Source organism: Alexandromys fortis, unplaced genomic scaffold (genome assembly GCF_014885135.2).
Source record: "Alexandromys fortis isolate MF-2015 unplaced genomic scaffold, M_Fortis_MF-2015_v1.1 scaffold_133, whole genome shotgun sequence".
Taxonomy (NCBI): Eukaryota; Metazoa; Chordata; class Mammalia; order Rodentia; family Cricetidae; genus Alexandromys; species Alexandromys fortis.
The window spans coordinates 379,168-398,101 of NW_026068030.1; the positions used below are offsets into that span (position 1 = coordinate 379,168).

Sequence of the window (18,934 nt, forward strand, 5' to 3'; positions counted from 1 at the left end):
GGTTCTTCCAACTGCTGCAGAAGACACAGAGACTCAGGATGTGAATGAATAAACAGGCACTAAATGAATAAAAGCAATATGTATTCTCTTACAGTGTTTTGCACAAGAAAGTCTGGACTCAAGCTTAAGAAGTTAGAGTGCATCCACCTATGTGTCTAGGAAGGAGAAAAAGAAAAGCTATCCTGAGTAAATTGGGAGCATGGCAACCACAGGGGAGGGGAGGGGAGAGAGGAAGAAAGGGAGGGGAGTGAAGAAAATGTATAGCTCAATAAAAATATTTTTAAAAGAGTATAGTAGGAAAGAAGAAGAAGAAGAAGAAGAAGAAGAAGAAGAAGAAGAAGAAGAAGAAGAAGAAGAAGAAGAAGAAGAAGAAGAAGAAGAAGAAGTTGTTAGAGTACTTACCTCTCACTTTACCCTTAGGATGTATTTTCATCACTCAATTCTTGCTTTCTCTTTCCTTACTTCTACCCAGATGCTCCCCATAACTCTCTTCCATTGTCTTGACTCTTTTTTTCTGACTCCATGCTGCCCACCAGCTGCTCTTCATTTATAAGATCCTCATGTCTTCTTTAAGGCACACAAATCCTTTATTTTGCTAGGCATATTACAGTTATCAGCTCCATTTCTTATTTGTGAGGAACTAAGCTCATCTTTCCAAAAGAGCAAACATATGAACTTATTTCTTTCCGTGTAAAGATGATACTATCAGCCTTGAGAGGTTTGATGTAAAGTTTGGTTTGTTTAGAGACTGGCATATACATCTGTCAAAAGCCGACTCCCCGTTTGTTTATCATTCTCCCAGTTACTCAGAATGATGGGGAGCAGCACATTTTTAGAATTGCATTTGCCCTCTTCTTTTCTCCATTTCAAACACCCCACCATCAAACTTCACAGCGTATGAATCCCATCTCTTTCCACTCTTAGCATCCCTAGCCTGTTTCAGGACCTTAAGATTTCAGGCTTGGACTACACCAGTTATTACATGAGCTCCCCTGGTAAGAAACCCTCACTGTTGATTGGCTTTAATGTCAAGTAGGCACAACCTAGACCCTCCTGGGAAAAGAATCCCAACCAGGAATTATCCTGACTGAGTTGGCCTGTGAGCATGTCGTGGGGATGGTTGCCTTGACTGTGAATTGTTTTTTTTTTTATTTTTATTGATTTTTATTGAGCTCTACATTTTTCTCTGCTCCCCTCCCTGCCTCTCCCCTCCCATTCAGCCCTCTCCCAAGGTCCCCATGTTCCCAATTTACTCAGGAGATCTCATCATTTTCTACTACTCATGTAGATTATTAGACCTATGTATGTCTCTCTTAGGGTCCTCATTGTTGTCTAGGTTTTCTGGGATTGTGGTTTATAGGCTGGAGTGGAAAGAGCCAAGGAGGCCCTTCATGTGTTGGGTCCTGGATTGTGCAAGAGTGGAAGAAGCTAGCTGGGCCCTCAGCAAGCAAGTAATAGGCATGATGCATTCATTTCTCCATGTTCATCACTGGGGATGTGGTGTGATATTCTTAAGCTCCTACCCATATGAATCCCCTGAAATTATGGACTGCAACATGAAACTGCAAACTAAAATAAATCTTTCCACCCCTAAGTTACTTTTTTGTCAGGGTCTTTGTTGGCTCAGGAGAAACAAAACCAGAGAAGGCTCCTCATTCCTGGAAAATGGGAACCCTTCTTTCAGCCTGCAAATGACGTCGGGATCTGCCTTGCCATGGCCTTTCAGCTTTATATTCCATTCTAGTCTCAGTAAAAACTATTTAAAAACAACGTGAATCTGCCTTGTGATTTTGAGTCTGCAGCAGCTCATTTCTTGCAAACTGCCCTTTTTTTCTTTCCCTGGTTTTACAGTTTCCCAATACTCATTTACTAAGAGAAGTCAGGTGACCAAGTTTCTGCCTTTATACTGACCACAGAGAATAGTTCATAGAAAGTACAGGATACAGGATTTTAGATGCAAAACATGACTTTGGTTCATGTTGAGGTCACATTGTGAACAGGTCTTGTTATAGGAATAACGTGCCTTCCCAGTGAGAGATCACTCCATGCACTTAGAGATGAAGGGAAAGCTCTTTGCCAGGGTGCCTAGCTGACTGCGCCTAAGGCCCAAAGAAGAGTTGGGCTTGAACAGAAGGTTTTACCAGCTTATGTACAATTTAGGCTTATGCATTCCCCAAATACTGTCATCTTCAAATCTCTTTTGTCTCGGCCCCAGGACTTTGAAGACTTTGGACATTTAAACAGAGGCAGGAGACTGTAAGTCTGGTAGCTTAGGCAGATAGGAGATTTACACAGCAAAGCTGTTGCCAGAGTTACTTCTTCAGTACACCTGTGTTGCTCTTTCAAAGAGTTGCTCCCCAGGATCATCTTGCTCAACTGGCAGAACTGTGTTTTTCCTGATAAGAGCACAGGGAACTTAATGGCAGACTAGACTCAGTGGTGGTTGTGACCCTGTGCTGCCCCTCTTCAGCTGCCTTGGAGGTATGAGTTTGGGGATGGGCAAAATGACTGATGTAAGTCAGGGCCATTTCTTTATTATTGGCATGGAGCCTCATGATAGGTGGATAAGCATGCACATCCTAGCATCCTAAATGTAGCTTGTCTCTAACAGGCCTGATTATCAGACTATTCATCTTTGGGGTATTGTGGAGGCAATGTTCCTTTACCTAAATTCCCATTGTGTGACTCAATGTCTCCTAAATAAATCTACTAGTAAATCTTTTATAACCAAGGTTCTCAACCTGTGGGTCTCAACCCTTTGTCAAACTTTTGTCTCTAGAAATATTTACATTACGATTCATAACAGTAGCAAAACTACAGTTATGAAGTAGCAATGATGTAGTTTTATGCTTTGGGGTCACCACAACATGAAAACTGTATTAAAGGGTCACCGCATTAGGAAGGTTTAGAGCCACCGCTGCAGAGCCTGCATTTGATTCTTTTGCGTTTCTTTGATATCCATACAGCACCGAGAGTCTTCCCCAGCCGACTGCACAGCCTAACTGCACGGCACCTTTCTAGCTATCAAGGTTGTTGAGTGAGTGGGAGGAGAGCCTTGTCCATTTTGAGAAGAATGAAGGCTAAACAAGATGCTTCAATTTCAGCACTAGCTCAACCTGACAGCTATAGCAGGACGACTGGTTTTCAGACAGCTCATAGGCTTGCTTACCCCATGCAAGTTTCAGAAAGAACAGGTGTAAGCACACTGCCCTCTGTGTGCTCTTTTATGTAGCTGCAGATTAGCTCTGCTTAACACAAGGATTCTTTGTCTCTTATTGAGGTAGCCAGAGACATAGGCAAAGAAAGCTTTCCTGGGACAAAGAAATGGATAATTTCTTCCCTTTAAAAATATTTATTGTTTATGTTATGTGCACTGGTGTTTTGCATACACATATGTGTGTGTGTGAGGGTGTCAGATCTTGGAATTACAGACAATTGAGAGCTGCCATGTGGGTGCTGGGAATTGAATCTGGGGCCCTTGGAAAAGCAGACTTAACTCGTAAGCCATCTTGCCATTCCAGAAATGGATACTTCCAATCAACCAATTCTAGAAGAAATACTATTCACACTCAGCATCATTTCAGAAGCAAAGCTAAGGATCCAGAGCGAGGTTTAAAAACCCATCTACTCGGCCGGGCGATGGTGGCGCACGCCTTTAATCCCAGCACTCGGGAGGCAGAGACAGGCGGATCTCTGTGAGTTCGAGACCAGCCTGGTCTACAGACCTAGTTCCAGGACAGGCTCCAAAGCCACAGAGAAACCCTGTCTCGAAAACAACAACAACAACAACAACAAAAAAAAACATCTACTGGCTTTGCTTGAAGAGGAAGGGGTAGTGTTTGGTTCCTCAGGTCAAAGGAGAACTTATCAGAAATTATAGGTGTGAGAGAACCAGTCCAGAATGTGGAGAGAGAAACTTGTTGTTACTACCTAATGATAGGGCACAGGAGGCCATGCATAGGGTAGGTGGCCCATGGAATCTGCTAACTTCAGCATGTGTAAGTGAAGGATAAGGAGCGGGCATCTTGGATAAAAGGGCATGTGTAAAGATTTGTTTTAAGGATATAGCACAAATCCCTATTCAAAATCTGGTTATCAGGGTGGGTGAGATGGCTAAGTGAATTAAGGGGCTTGCCATTATTAAACTTGATAACCTGAGTGTGGCACCTAGAACCCATATGGTGGAAGGGAAGAACTGGCCCCCAAGAGTTGTCCACTGACTGACTTCCATATGGACGGCATCTCTCTCTCTCCTTTTTTTCTTTTTAATTTTTAAAGCAAGCTCTCTAACCCAGGCTGGCCTCAACATCTCAACTGATGATGACCCTGAACTTCTGATTCTCCTATCTTCACTTCCTGAGATCTGACGTTACAGACATGTACCACTATACCCAATTTTTGCAGTGCTGAAGATCAAACCCAGGGATTCATGAATGCTAGTCACATGTTTTACCAACTGAGCCAAAACCCAACACATATGCCTTTCACGGATAGATGGGCTCAACACGACACCATCTTTCTGTATGCTGTGGTTTGTGTACAATTTCCCCCCTCAGAACTTAAACTGAGACTGATTGCTAATGTAATATTAGTGAAAAGTGATGGGCCCTTAATAGGTGATCAGGTCTTTAAGAGGGATTTATGCCTTTTCCCAGGAACTTGGAAAATTCTCTCTTGGGTCTAGATGACTTCTGAGAGGATGTGTTTGCACAAAGTGAGGCTTCTCCTCATGTTATCTTCCATATGGGCTAGTGTGTCCTTCCCTCTTTCCAGTATAAGGTGAAAAAAAAAAAAACAAGACCCTGACTATTGTCTGCTAGATCTTGGACTCTGAAGCCTCTGGATCTCTGAACCTAAATTGCCATATTTTGTTTATAAACCACACGTTTTAGGGTATTTTTTTTACAGTAATAGAGAATATAATAAACCATAGTGTAACCACGACTGGTTTGAGAGATCTGCTGGCTTATACAGAGAAAGAATAGCTTAAAGAGAAAGAAGCCGATTTCTTAAGATAGAGCTAGCATTGCAACTGAAGAGGCTGGAAAATCTCAAAGCTCAGGTCACTTAAGCAAGGGTTATGGCCATACATCTCTCAAGACATAAATCACAGACTCACAAGAAGCACAGCCTCCGTGTCCCTTAAACGTTTAAAGAAGTCTTCAAGCCAAGCACCACCTTCCAAGAGGAAGCAGGAAGAAGGCTATAACTCAAAAATGATCATACCTCCTTTTTATGTACAAAATCTCCAGATCGTCCATCCTATGTCCACACAGATATCGTTTCTCCTTGGGTTGGCCTGTGGTCATATCTATAGAGGACTACCTTAATTAAGTTAGTTGATGTTGGATTAACCAAGACACTGTGGGTAGTACCATTCCTTAGCCACTACCTAAAGGTACAAACCTTAGGGATTGTGGTCAAATTCCACTGAAGAATTTCCTCTGAAGACCCATTCCTTTTCTTTGATCTCCAATTAGGAAATGGAATATCTCTACTAGTCAGATGGGACCAATTGGGGAATTGTGAGTTGGGTGTCTGTCACTGGGGTGAGAGGCACAAAACAATGTGCTGGTCTAGGTCATGGTCAGATTAGCTGTGACTAGCTGTGACCTCTCTAAGATTCCCAGGATGAGTGTTGATTCATCCATGACAACTAACTCACCAAAATCAATAGGTCAAACAGCCATTCACTAGAATCTACTCACCAAAACATTGGCCTATGTGCCTACTACCTAATTTATTAGTTCAATGGTTTTTGTTACTTGTACAACACTCAATGTTTTATACCGAATGAAGGAAATATTTTAATGAATTATGAAAACATATGTCTAATCTAAATTTGGACTAGTTTTTATTTTAATTAGTTAACTTTGTCTTATTTTTCTTTTTCATATGAGGAGTACATATTCATCATATTAATGTGGATATGTGTGCTTGCATAAGTTTTCATAGGGTGCACATGGACAGGTGTGTATGCATGTCACAGTCAGAGGTTGAATTTGGGAATTTTCCCCAGTCAGTCTTTCATATATACATTATTTCATGGTCTCTCAATGAACTAGTCCAGCTAGTTTAGTTTGGAGATTCCTTGTCTGTGCCTTATGAGGCACTATAGGGGCTACCATGCCCACACAGCCCTGACATGGATCTACAGGTGCCTTAGGAAACATTATAGGAACTGCTGTGTCCAGCCAGTGTTGACATGGGATCTGCTGGTTCCCTGGAAAGCATTATAAAGGCTGCTGTGCCCACCCAGTATTGACATGGGATCTGCAGGTCTTCACACTTGGACGGCAAACACATGAACTGCTGAACTATCTCTCCAGTCTATACTTTATAATCCATATCTACAACTAGAAGATTTCTCAATGGTTCTTTCTACCAAAGACCTCTTACTGTGTTGTTCAAGAGAAACAGAACATAGAATAAGCCCTACTATGCAAAAGATAAGTGAAGAGGAAAATATACACTTTTAAGAGTTAATATTTAAGAAGAAGAAAAAATCGAAAACAGATTAAACTAGACACCATCTAAAGCACTTCCAAAATGATGGTATTATCCTGGTGCTTTCACAGAGCAGAAAACGTGGCATGGAACATAGGGTGGAGAGTTTAAAGAGAAAGGAAAAACAAACAAGCACAAAATTAGTTGCTTGAAATAACAAAATTTTTGCAAAGAAAAAAAGGAGGAGTGAGAAAAGCATAGATAATTGCTATTACAATTGGAAAAGGAGCAAAATGGGAGGGGGATACGGTGATGGCAGAACAGCGTGGAGATACTGTGAGAGATTTTAAACCCAAATGTTTGAAGGTTCAGACAAAAATAAATGGGTTGTTTAACACATAGCTTCCAAAAACTGAATTGAAACTGTTAGCTGATATGAAAATAAAATTTATTATAAAGAAAATTCCAGACTGTGTGAACTACTTGAAAAGTTCAAAGAACAAATAATTTTAAAAGTTATGAAACATTCCCAATAAGGTAAAGTAAGAAACACCATATATCTTATTTTATAAAGAAGAGTATAAGTTTGATGTCAAAACATGGTCAGAACACTAAAATGATGATCACAGGTCTGTCAACCTGTAAATTTAGATCAAAGAGTCCAAAGAGCAGCATTACAACTGTAAACAGTAATTATATAGCTCATAATATACATGCCTAATTAGGTTAACACTAATTGGGACTGAATATTAGTTTAACATCAGAAACCACATAACTATATCCATCTGTTTAATATAAGAAAAAATACATTATGATTTCAGGTGTTGAACAAATACTTTTTTGTTAAGTTCAAAGATTTTTTCATAAAAATCTCTTAGAAAATAAATGCAAATTTTCCAAATCTGAGAATAGATATGTGTAGAATTTTAATTAAACACAATAGTTAAGTGATGAAAAGGCCAAAGCTTTCCTTTTGAGATCAGAAATTAAAACTATGTCTTATTTTAAACTGACACACAATCATTGCACCCACTTTGGTAATGCATAATGACATTCATTTCTGAAAAAAATTATTTTTACATATGCATATGTTTATTTTTACATATGCACATGCATTTTGTGAGAGACTGTGGAGGCCAGAAAGACTGGGGCTACACGTAGTTGTTGATGGTCCAATACAGATGCTGAGAACAGAACTCTGTTCCTACCCTGAAGTATAATTTATACCTGTGAGACTCCACTGGAGAAAACTGGTTTTTTCCCCTTGGCCCAGTAGGTTTCAATTCCAAATAGTTTCTTGGATATGGCTGGGTACCTGTGTACACTTTCCCTTCTCAATGATGGGACCCTGTCTGGCTTGAACCTGTGCAGGCCATGAGTGTATTGACACAGTCTCTGTGAGTTTATAAGAGTTGTGTCTGGAAGACAAGGTTTCTTTGGAGTCAGTCATCCATCACCCCTGGCTCTTGCTATCTTGCTACCTCCTCTTCCAGATAGCTTCTGGACCCCCAAGGGAAGGGTTTGATGAAAAAGTACCATTTAGGAGTGGGTGCTCCAAAGTCTCTCTTCACATTGTCCAGTTGTGAGTCTTTTTTATTAGTTCCCATCTTTTGCAAGAAGCTTCCCTGAAAATGACTGAGTGAAGCACTGGCCAATGAGTATGGAAGTATATTATTAGCAATCATTTTATGACTCATTACGTTAGCAAAACAACTATACTTGGTTTTCCTCTGTACCCATATCCAGTTACAAGAATTTTACCCAGTTATCTTGCATCAATTGGGACAACTGTGTGGCCTTTGTTCCTCGTTCTGTTGGTGTGATAAAATACATTTATTAATTGGCATATTTTAAACTCAGCTTGTACTCTTGAAATAAATTGACCATAAACAGATACGCTATTAAATTCAATTATTCTAGTATGTATGTTTTTTTCAATTCGTGTTTTTCAGGGATATTGGTCTAAATTTAGTTTTTGTTGGTGTGCCCTTATTTGATTTTAGCATTTCAGTAATTTGGGGCAGATAGAGAGGGTTTGGAAGGGTGATATCCCTTCCAATTCTTTGGATCAATTTGGTAAGATTTGGAGTTATTTCTTTTTATTTATATTCCAAAGAATCAAAGCCAGCGATTATAGAGATATTTATATATCCACACTCATTATGAAATTAGCCCAGCACCCACCAGTGGATAATGGATAAAGAAATTGTGATATATCCACACAGAGAACTTTTACTTAGCTAGAAAATAAATGCAATTGTGTTATTGTTAGAAAAATGTCTGAAAGTGAAAATCATTGTATGAGAGGAACCACTCCTAGAGAGACAAGTATCGTTTTTGTCTCATATATGAATCTGGTAGAGGAAGGAAAGAAAGGAACAAAGGGTAGGGCTATTAGGATGTTGAAGGAGGAGGGGCAATGGGGAGAGGTAGATGAGATTAACAAAAAAGAGCTAGAGAAAGAAGAGGAGGAAGAAAAGTAATAAGAAAATATGATCAAAGTACATTAAGTGCATCTATGTGAATTACATAACAAAGCTCCTTACTTTACATAATTAATGTATACCCATGAAAATTTTATGAAGTTGAGTAGCATAGCTATCATCCTTGAGCTTTTCTTTGTTCAGAAACTATTCATTGCTTATTCAAATTAGTATTCGTTATAGGCCTGTTCAATTCTACCAAGTCTTCATACGTGATTGAGTTTGGGTAGATATCGTTTGGATATGAAATGTTACACTCTGGCTCACATAGCTAACAACTTGGTCCCCATCTAGTGGTGCTGCTTTGATAGGTCCTGGAACCGTTAGGAGGTGGATGGAGCCCAGCTGCTTAAACTGTGTTACTTGGGTGTGAACCCTGGCAGCTATTTCCTGACACAGTTCCCTGCTTTCTGGTCTCTGAGGCATGAAGAGCCTGTGATGCACACTGCTATGGCGTGGTCTGCTGAGGCATGAAGGGCCTCTTACATGTGCTGCTACTGGCATGAATTCCAACCAGTCTTCCCCTCATGACCAACTGAATCCTTTGAAACTGTGAATTAAAAGAAATCATTTTTTTTATTAAATTGTCCTATCAGAAATGTTGTTACAGTAATGAACCAATAGAGTGGATTACATCAGTCCAAGAATTTATTCATGTTTTCTAAACTTTAAATGGCACACAATTCTCATGATATTCTCTTATGAGTCTTTTATTTCTTGGTATAAACTATAATTTTTTTCCTTTTAACCACTGCTTTTCTTTATTTAAATCACATCTTTTCCCCAATTAGTCTATAAATAAGATCTGTTTATTTTATATTTTCATTAAAAATCTCTTCATAAAATTAATATTTGTATTTTTATATATCAATTTCATTTACATATGCACTAGTCTTTGTTATTTCATTCCTTCTAAAAAGATTTATTAGATTTTGTTCAATAAAATCTAATAATATTCTCTGATAAAGTAGAGTATCAAAGTCATCAGATATTACTGTATTGGAGTCTATCTCTCTATCTATTTAGTTCTAAGAATTTTTGAACTATACAATTCTGTGTTCATTATTAGGCATGTTTATGTCTACAGTGGTTATTTCCTGTCAAATAATTGATCTTGATTAATAAACAATGAATTCTTTTTACTTAAAAGCATTTTAACAGCTGTAATTACCCCTTCTTGCTTTCCCCACAGTAAATCCCTGTTTTCCATCTATGTATGCCTTCACCACTGAAAAGAATTTCTTTTCAGAATACAGCATTGAGTCTTGTTTTTAACTGATTCATTCTCCAAAGCTTTTAACATACATGCTTTTTGTTGATAGAGAAGGACTTTCTCCTGTCATTTAATGAACATTTTAGTTGCTGTACATATTCATCTCTTTGATTTGGTTTCTTTATTGATGAAGTTTGATTCTTTTTCTCTTGTGTGTATCTGCTCTGCTCGGGAGAATTATTCTTGTGTCTGTTTTTATGATGATAACTACCATTCTTCCCACTCTAGTTCAGCATCATGTTTTGTCTTAAATACTTCTTGGAGGACTGGCATGATGCAATGAATTCTCTTGCTTTTTGATTTTCATGGAAAGACCATTCCTCCTTCATTTCTAAAATATCTGCTCACTGAACTAAAGGCATATATAGATCAAAAATGAAGTTATGGGCTAGGTAGTGTATATCTATAACATGAAAGTGTATGTGTGTGAGAGAGAGAGAGAGGGAGAAGGGAGAGAGAGAGAATGAGAGAGAGAGAGAGAGAGAGAGAGAGAGAGAGAACAAGTAGGAAAATGGGAGGCAAGAGAAGAAAAAATCTGGAAAATAGAATCTTCATTAGCATAGTTAAAATATGTATGAATTAAGAAAAAATAATAAAAATCATATATTTATCTTGGAAACCCACAAATCTGTAAAGAAAATTATGAGAGAAAGTATCAATATGTAAACTTGAGGTATAAGAAAAAAAAGTAATTTTTATAAACTCAGTTCTCTCTATGTATTGATCTATGGCCTGAAGAAATCACTCAGGATAAAAATTCCAAAAGGCTTTCTGTTGCTGTCCTTATTTGCTTCAGTAGAAGCCATGAGGAGTATTGAACGGGACCTCAGAGAAAGAGATTGTTGAGCATTTTAAAAGAAAATCAAGGTATAATAAATACTGGATTAATATAATAAATACTGGGATAATACAATAACGTCTCACGACACAAATGTAAAATAGAGAATCTATATACAATACTAAGTTTTAAAAAAACTATAAAAACACGTTGGAGATTTTACCATGTTAAGTTAATTCTGGTTGATTTTCTTCATTAATAAGGTCGGCGATTCTTTACTGCAGAATAGTTATGTTAATAATGGATTCATGTTCTTTGATGATATAAAGGAGAACTGAGGTTCTAAAGGCAAGTTAATAATTAATCATCATATTGCAACCCTCTGGGTTACAGGGTTTTATACGATTGGCCTCCTATGAAAGGACAAAGCTAAAGCTCTAAGCTATTTGGACATTCAGAGAGAAGTCCAAATATGTTTATTAAAACTGTCAGCATCACATATGTGATCTATATATGAAAACTGTAGTCTCACTGGTTCTATATAATGGTTATAATTAGGACAAAATGCTTTTTTAAGGATTTATTTATTGCACATACAGTATTATGCATGCAGGCATACTTGCATGCCAGAAGAGGACATCAGATCTCACTATAGATGGTTTGTGAGCCACCATGTGGTTGGCTGGGAATTGAACTCAGAACCTTTGAAGAATATGCAGTACTCTTAACCCATACTCTAGTTTCAAGCACCTACTAATGGAGACATCAAATTACGACTCAATCAGCTGATTAAACTACTGGCAAGGTCAGAGCCCTCATGAGCCAAAAATCCAGGCCTTTCAATTTATAGATTCAATGCAATTCCCATCAAGGTCCCATCAAAATTCTTCACAGATCTTGAGAGGACAATAATCAATTTTATATGGAAAAATAAAAAACCCAGGATAGCCAAAACAATCCTATACAATAAAGGATCTTCTGGAGGCATTACCATCCCTGACTTCAAACTCTATCACAGAGCTACAGTAATGAAAACAGTGTGGTACTGGCATAAAAACAGAGAAGTCGACCAATGGAATCGCATAGAAGACCCAGAATTTAATCCCCAAACCTATGAACACCTCATTTTCGACAAAGGAGCTAAAAGTATACAATGGAAGAAAGAAAGCATCTTCAATAAATGGTGCTGGCACAACTGGATGTCAACCTGTAGAAGATTGAAATTAGACCCATATCTATCACCTTGCACAAAACTCAAGTCCAAATGGATCAAAGACCTCAATATCAGTCCAAACACACTGAACCTGATAGAAGAGAAAGTGGGAAGTACCCTACAACAGATGGGCACAGGAGATCACTTCTTAAGTATAACCCCAGCAGCACAGACACTAAGGACAACATTGAATAAATGGGACCTACTAAAGCTGAGAAGCTTCTGTAAAGCAAAGGACACTGTCACAATGACAAAAAGGCAACCTACTGACTGGGAGAAGATCTTCACCAACCCCGCAACAGACAAAGGTCTGATCTCCAAAATATATAGAGAACTCAAGAAACTAGACTTTAAAATGCTAATTAACCCAATTAAAAAATGGGGCACTGAACTGAACAGAGAATTCTCAAAAGAAGAAGTTCAAATGGCCAAAAGACACCTAAGGTCATGCTCAACCTCATTAGCAATCAGGGAAATGCAAATCAAAACAACTTTGAGATATCATCTTACACCTGTCAGAATGGCTAAAATCAAAAGCACCGATGATAGCCTTTGCTGGAGAGGCTGTGGAGGAAGGGGTACCCTCATCCATTGCTGGTGGGAATGCAATCTTGTGCAACCACTTTGGAAATCAGTGTTTCGGTTTCTCAGGAAATTCGGGATCAACCTACCCATGGACCCAGCAATACCACTCTTGGGAATATACCCAAGAGATGCCCTATCATATGAAAAAAGCATTTGTTCAACTATGTTCATAGCAGTATTATTTGTAATAGCCAGAACCTGGAAACAACCTAGATGCCCTTCAATGGAAGAATGGATGAAGAAAGTGTGGAATATATACACATTAGAGTACTATGCTGCGGTAAAAAATAATGACTTCTCAAATTTTGCATGCAAATGGATGGAAATAGAAAACACCATCCTGAGCGAGGTAACACAGACCCAAAAAGATGAACATGGGATGTACTCACTCATAATTGGTTTCTAGCCACAAATAAAGGTCACGGAGTGTATACCTGGTGAACCTAAAGAAGCTAAAAAAGAAGGTGAACCCAAGAAAAAACATATAGTTCTCTCACCTGAACTATGAGTTCTGTATACTCAATTTCTTCTGCTTGAAATACCATAGAATTCCAAACAAACTTGATTGATGCCTTCCCTGAAGAGCCTAACTAGCCTTTCCTCTCCCACTCATTGTTTATCTCAGCCCTTTTTCCTTTGGGTCTTCTATCAATATTGGATAGAATTCTTATTCTTATGCTTTGCTTACCTGCTGATTTTTCCACTGATATGCATGGTATCACACAGCCTGTTCTGATTTCTGATACATTCCCACCTACAGTAAGTTGGGCCCAACTGCATATAGATACATCAGTGTGTTCTGACTCTTTTAGGACACTAACGAGCAGTCTATGTTTTAGGCACTCCAAGTGGAGAAACAATGGCAAATAGGGCGAGCTTTTCTCGGAAGTGAGTGATTGCTTTTCCAGAGAAGGGAGTGGCCAGGTGGACTGGCTTTTCTTGAACCTTGAGGCATTTTCACAACCATGTTTGTGATTTGCAGCAGTTAGAATAATGAGTAAAAATAATCGCTTTCATTCAAATGGACACACACTGAAGAGGGGACACCAACGTTATCTACAAAGAGTTAGAATCTACAAGGGGTTGTATTGGCAGACTCTCCTGATGTGGAGTGGGATCTTGGGTACCTTCTTAGAGACCTTGAATCTGTCTATATCTCCATAGACATCTGTGAAGTTCACGCCAGCCACACTTGTCACCTGGTTTCCAGGGAAACTGGACCGCACTTTGTCATGGCCACGTTGACTGGCCCAATACCAGGTCTGGCTTCCAATGAGCAAGCCCCCACCATGCTTCACAAACTGGACCAGCTTCTCAGTCAAACTGTCATTGTAGGCATCAGTGCAGTAAACACCCAGAACCTCTCAAGGGTTAGGCTAAACCAGTGCCTCTAGACCAGAATAATCTAGGATGTTTACCAGTGATGCCAAGGAGGAATACACTGCGATGGAGCCCCTGGCGAGGGGCAGAGCCAGCTCCCTGCATTGACAAGAAATGGAGGGAATTGAGCATGTAGCAGGTAGCCCTCATAGGATATGACCACCAGGCTGCCTTGGCCATAGGAAAAGGCAGCAATAAGTACCTGGTCATTCACCATCACTGGGAAGGCAGCCTCCCTAATAAAGAGTTCACTAGGAATGGGTTCTTTGGGAAGATCCCAGCTGGACATTCTATTCATGAGGGTCTCAAAAGTAGTGTCAAAATTTGTTCCCATGCTTCTTTCAGATGTGACAGAGTAAGCAGAGACTAAGATTGGTCAAAATAGATAAAGGAACCAGTTAAAAAAATAAAAGGCAAGCAACTAAATGAATTCTGTTTGCAAATTATTGTGACCCTGCTTTCATGTGTGACCATTCCTCATCATGGTACCTTTGGGGGAATGATTAGGATTAGATTATTTTTTAGGATAAACTTCCTATTATTGGGTCTTAATACCTTTAAAGTAAGAGTGAAAGAGAATACACAACATACACATACACACACACACACAGAGAGAGAGAGAGAGAGAGAGAGAGAGAGAGAGAGAGAGAGAGAGAGAAATCATCTGTTTGTTCCTTGTCTTTTGTCCTGTATTCCTAGACATGAAGGTTATTATAAGCTACAAGTTTTAGCCCTTTGTTCTTGCTTCTCCAGAATTATATGCCAATTGAAAACTAACCTTTGTCCAGTAGCCAGCTCTAATATTTTGTTACAGCAGAGATAAACAGACTATTTCATACTCTGTGCTATTCAGAGAGTAAAGTTATTTTATTTGTCTGGCTCAAGAAGATGCTCCATCTGGCCAAGTGTCCCTTTTTCATGCTAGCTGAGCCAAATAGAGAGGCAGCCCTTGTTGTGGCTCCATGAGATCTTGGGTTTCACATTGCATTCTCTCTCCAGGAAAGGTCACTAACTTGTGCATACTCCAGATGAGGGAGGTCCTTATGCTCACAGACAGGGGAACCAGGCATGTGAAAGAGCTGTCCTTTTAATGGGAAAATGCATAACCTTCTTTCAGCCTTCAGCCCTGAAGGCTGGGAATTGAAGGGTTGATAGCCTGGTGACATTTACACCCTGTGGCTGAGACCACACAGGGCCCCACCCAGACCCTTGTTGTAAGAATGTCAACCTATAGAACCTATCATTATGGAAGGTATCACATGTATTCAACTTATAGAACCCGACTTTATAGAAGATGTCACATGTACTTTACAAAGACTTAAGATGTAGTCATATCTTAAGCATCATCGTGCACATGGGACTGCGTTATCGGCAGAAAAGATTTTACCAGATTGTGCATAAATTTTAATTTATTTTACCAAATAAAGTATGCCTAAAATAAACTACCTGGGGGATAGACTCCAGAAGTTTGAATCAACACCAGTTACTTACTTTTGTTGAAATGAACTACCTTCTTGCCTTTCTCAGAGAACTCCGCCTGCAGAGGAGTGGATGGGAGAAAGTTGTGAAAATATTGAGTAGGTTGCTTCTATTAATTTTAAAGTCATGCTCAGCTGTCAATGTTTTATTTAGAAGGCAATGTTTAAGTGAGAGAAGCCATGTTTTCTTTGGGCACATATTTCTTTACAGTTTAGCTGTCTTGTTAGCCAGACACATGGTGTCAGTTTTAGAAAGTTCTTGGGTTATTATATAAGTATTTATTTAATTCTAGAAGATATAAGATTAATGAGATATGATTTAGATATATTGCATTATGTAACTGATGAAGGCAAAGCTATTTTATCCTAAGATCTTGAATTCATTCTAGCACAATATATGTGAATGTTTCCCTCAAACTGAAGCATATTAATTTGGGAGAATTTTAGAGACAGAAAATGAAAATCATGGTGAAAAATAATTTGCTTCAGGAGGAGGGATCTTTTCTTTTTCACTGAAACTAGGGTGGGAAATGGAGTTTGCCTGATGAAAGTTTCCAATGTATTTGAAGGGCAGAAGCTGCAATGTTCATACATGGCCACAAGGGGGAGAGAAAAATCACTGTAGACAGCAAGACAGCACACTACACAGGACCGATTCATCATGGAAATTAAATGATTACCAATTTTTTGAGATACTACCATACTGATCCCCAGAGTGGTTGTACAAGTTTGCTTTTCCACCAGCAATGTATGAGTGTTCCCCTTACTCCACATCCTCTCTGGCATAAACTACTATTGGTGTTTTTGGTTTTAGCCATTCTGATGGTGTAAGATGGAATCTAAGAGTCATTTTGATTTGCATTTCCCTGAAGACTAAGAATTTTGAACATTTCCTTAAGTGTCTTTTAGCCATTTGAGATTCTTCTGTTGAGAAGTCTCTGTTTTGATGTGTACCCCATTTTTAAATTGAATTATTTGAAATTTTGATGTCTAATTTCCTGAGTTCTTTATATATTTTGGAGATCTGTCCTCTGTCTGATGTGGGCTTGGTGAAGATCTTTTCCCATTCAGTAGGCTGCATTTTTGTCTTATTGACTGTGTCCTTTACTTAACAGAAGCTTTTCAGTTTTAGGAGGTCCCATTTATTTATTGTTGCTCTCAGTGTCTGTGCTACTGGGGTGATATTTAGGAAGTGGTATCCTGGGCATATGTGTTCAAGCATACTTCCCATTTTCTCTTCTATCAGGTCAGATTTATATTAAAGTCTTTAATCCGTTTGGACTTGAGTGTTGTGCATGGGGATATATGTGGATCTATTTTGCATTCTGCTGCATGTTGACATCCATTTATGCCAGCACAATTTGTTGAAAAGACCTTCATTTCTTTATTGTATAATTTAGCTTATTTGTCAAAAATCGGGTGTTCATAGGTGTGTGGCTTAATATCTGAGTCTTTAACTCTATTCTATTGGTCAACCTGTCTGTTTTTATGCAAATATCAAGCTGTTTTCATTACTGTAGCTCTATAATAGAGCTTGATGTCAGGGATGGTGATCTCTCCAGAAGTTCTTTTATTGTCAGGATTGATTTGGCTATCCTGGGTATCTTATTTTCACATGAAATTGAGTATTGTTATTTCAAGGTCTGTGAAGAATTGTTTTAGGATTCTGATGGTGATTGTCTTTCACTTCTTTGGTTAGTTTTACTCCAAAATATTTTATGTTATTTGTGGCTATGAATGTTGAGACATTTAGCTATAAAACTGAGTCTTGGGTAAAAGAAACAATTTTCAAAGTCTGAGGATATATCAAAATGCTAACTGTTTTAATTGTGGTAGAATAGCACATCTAAGAAAGGATTGTAGACAAGACATTTCTAGGATTAATGTCTCCTCTGGGAATGGCATAAATAGAAGATCTCAATTTTCTGGATTATATAGAATATGTGGCAAATGCCGACATTGGACCAAAGAATGTAAATCAACAAAAGACAGGGCAACTTGATACCATTGGAGAACTCCTTGGGGGGCCTCTTGCAGACCCCCAAGTCAAACGTGGTCCAATCAGTCTCAGTCACTGTGGAGGACATGCCACACCAGGGAAATTAAAATATCCATTTCCTGCTGTAAAAAAAATAATGTTCTAGATGATGGGATAAATGTAGAGGATGATTCAAAAATTCCAATAGAAAATATTATAAATGATCAATGACCAAAGTGAAGAGTGTGTATAATTACATTGTAATTGAGGAATCACTGGACACAGGTGTGTATGTGACTATCATTAGGCATCCAAATTAGCCTCTTCAAGAAACTTATATAAAATATGACATTTAAATAAATTAGGGTTCTGTTGACATGAACACAATTGCTTCAAGCATCACAAATCTATTTCTGAGAGAATGTTGAACACCAAAGAAACTCTACTTGGGGCTTGCTTTCTTCTTGGCAAAACTGGTCTTTGAGCAAGGAACTACCATGTCTCGACCATTGACAAAATGCATGGTGTTTTGGATGGGAAAATCAGGATACAAGAAAAAAGATTGCCAAGCCTTGCCAAAACAGGGTAAGATGGTTTTGAATTTTCCTGCCACTGAAAAATGGTCTATCAGTTACTCTAGGTCTTATCCAAAGTTGGTTGCTACAATGTTACAATGAGACTTTGGGTGATTGTTCAGGTAGCCAGTTGTTTCTCTCATTTATTGCACATTTTAGAAGTTGCTTGATTGTGCTTCCTGTCTACTCAAGTAACATTATTTCCTTTCTCAGGTCTTTAATGGGGTTTAAGACTAGATAGTGATAGTTACTTTCCTCTCATGACTTGACCAAGCCATTTCTAATACAAGAATTAGACTCCTTAAAATGGGATAATTATTAAAACATTTAGTATATATTTCTTGCTTGATATTGTTTAGGTTTGTTGTAATTCTAATTTTTATGCTTGATAATTGTTCTTACTGTATATTTTGTATTATGCTTAGAATTCTTTTATTTAAACAAAAGGGGTGGTGTTGTGGGAACTCCTTCAACCAATAGCCTTTAAGATACAAGCCCACTTGGACATATTCTCTTATACTATAAATGTAGCTTAAAACTTGTGTGCACTCTTTCTCTCCTGCTGGATTCTGTTCCTGTTCCTCATTCATGCAGAGGACTGTGATCTGTGAGTCTACCCCTAAATAAATTATTATACTCAGGTCTGAGCTAATGTGAGATTACTTTACAGAGTCCATCATCAAACAAGCTATTTTTTTTTTCATTTTATATACCATTCCCAGCTCCCACACCATCTCCTCCTCC

The 18,934-nt window shown here is 38.5% G+C and overlaps 1 pseudogene; it reads right to left on the minus strand.

Moving 5' to 3' along the window:
- Positions 1 to 13,852: 13,852 nt before the first annotated feature.
- On the minus strand, positions 13,853 to 14,493 carry LOC126515107 (TRPM8 channel-associated factor 2-like; annotated as a pseudogene).
- Positions 14,494 to 18,934: the final 4,441 nt, after the last annotated feature.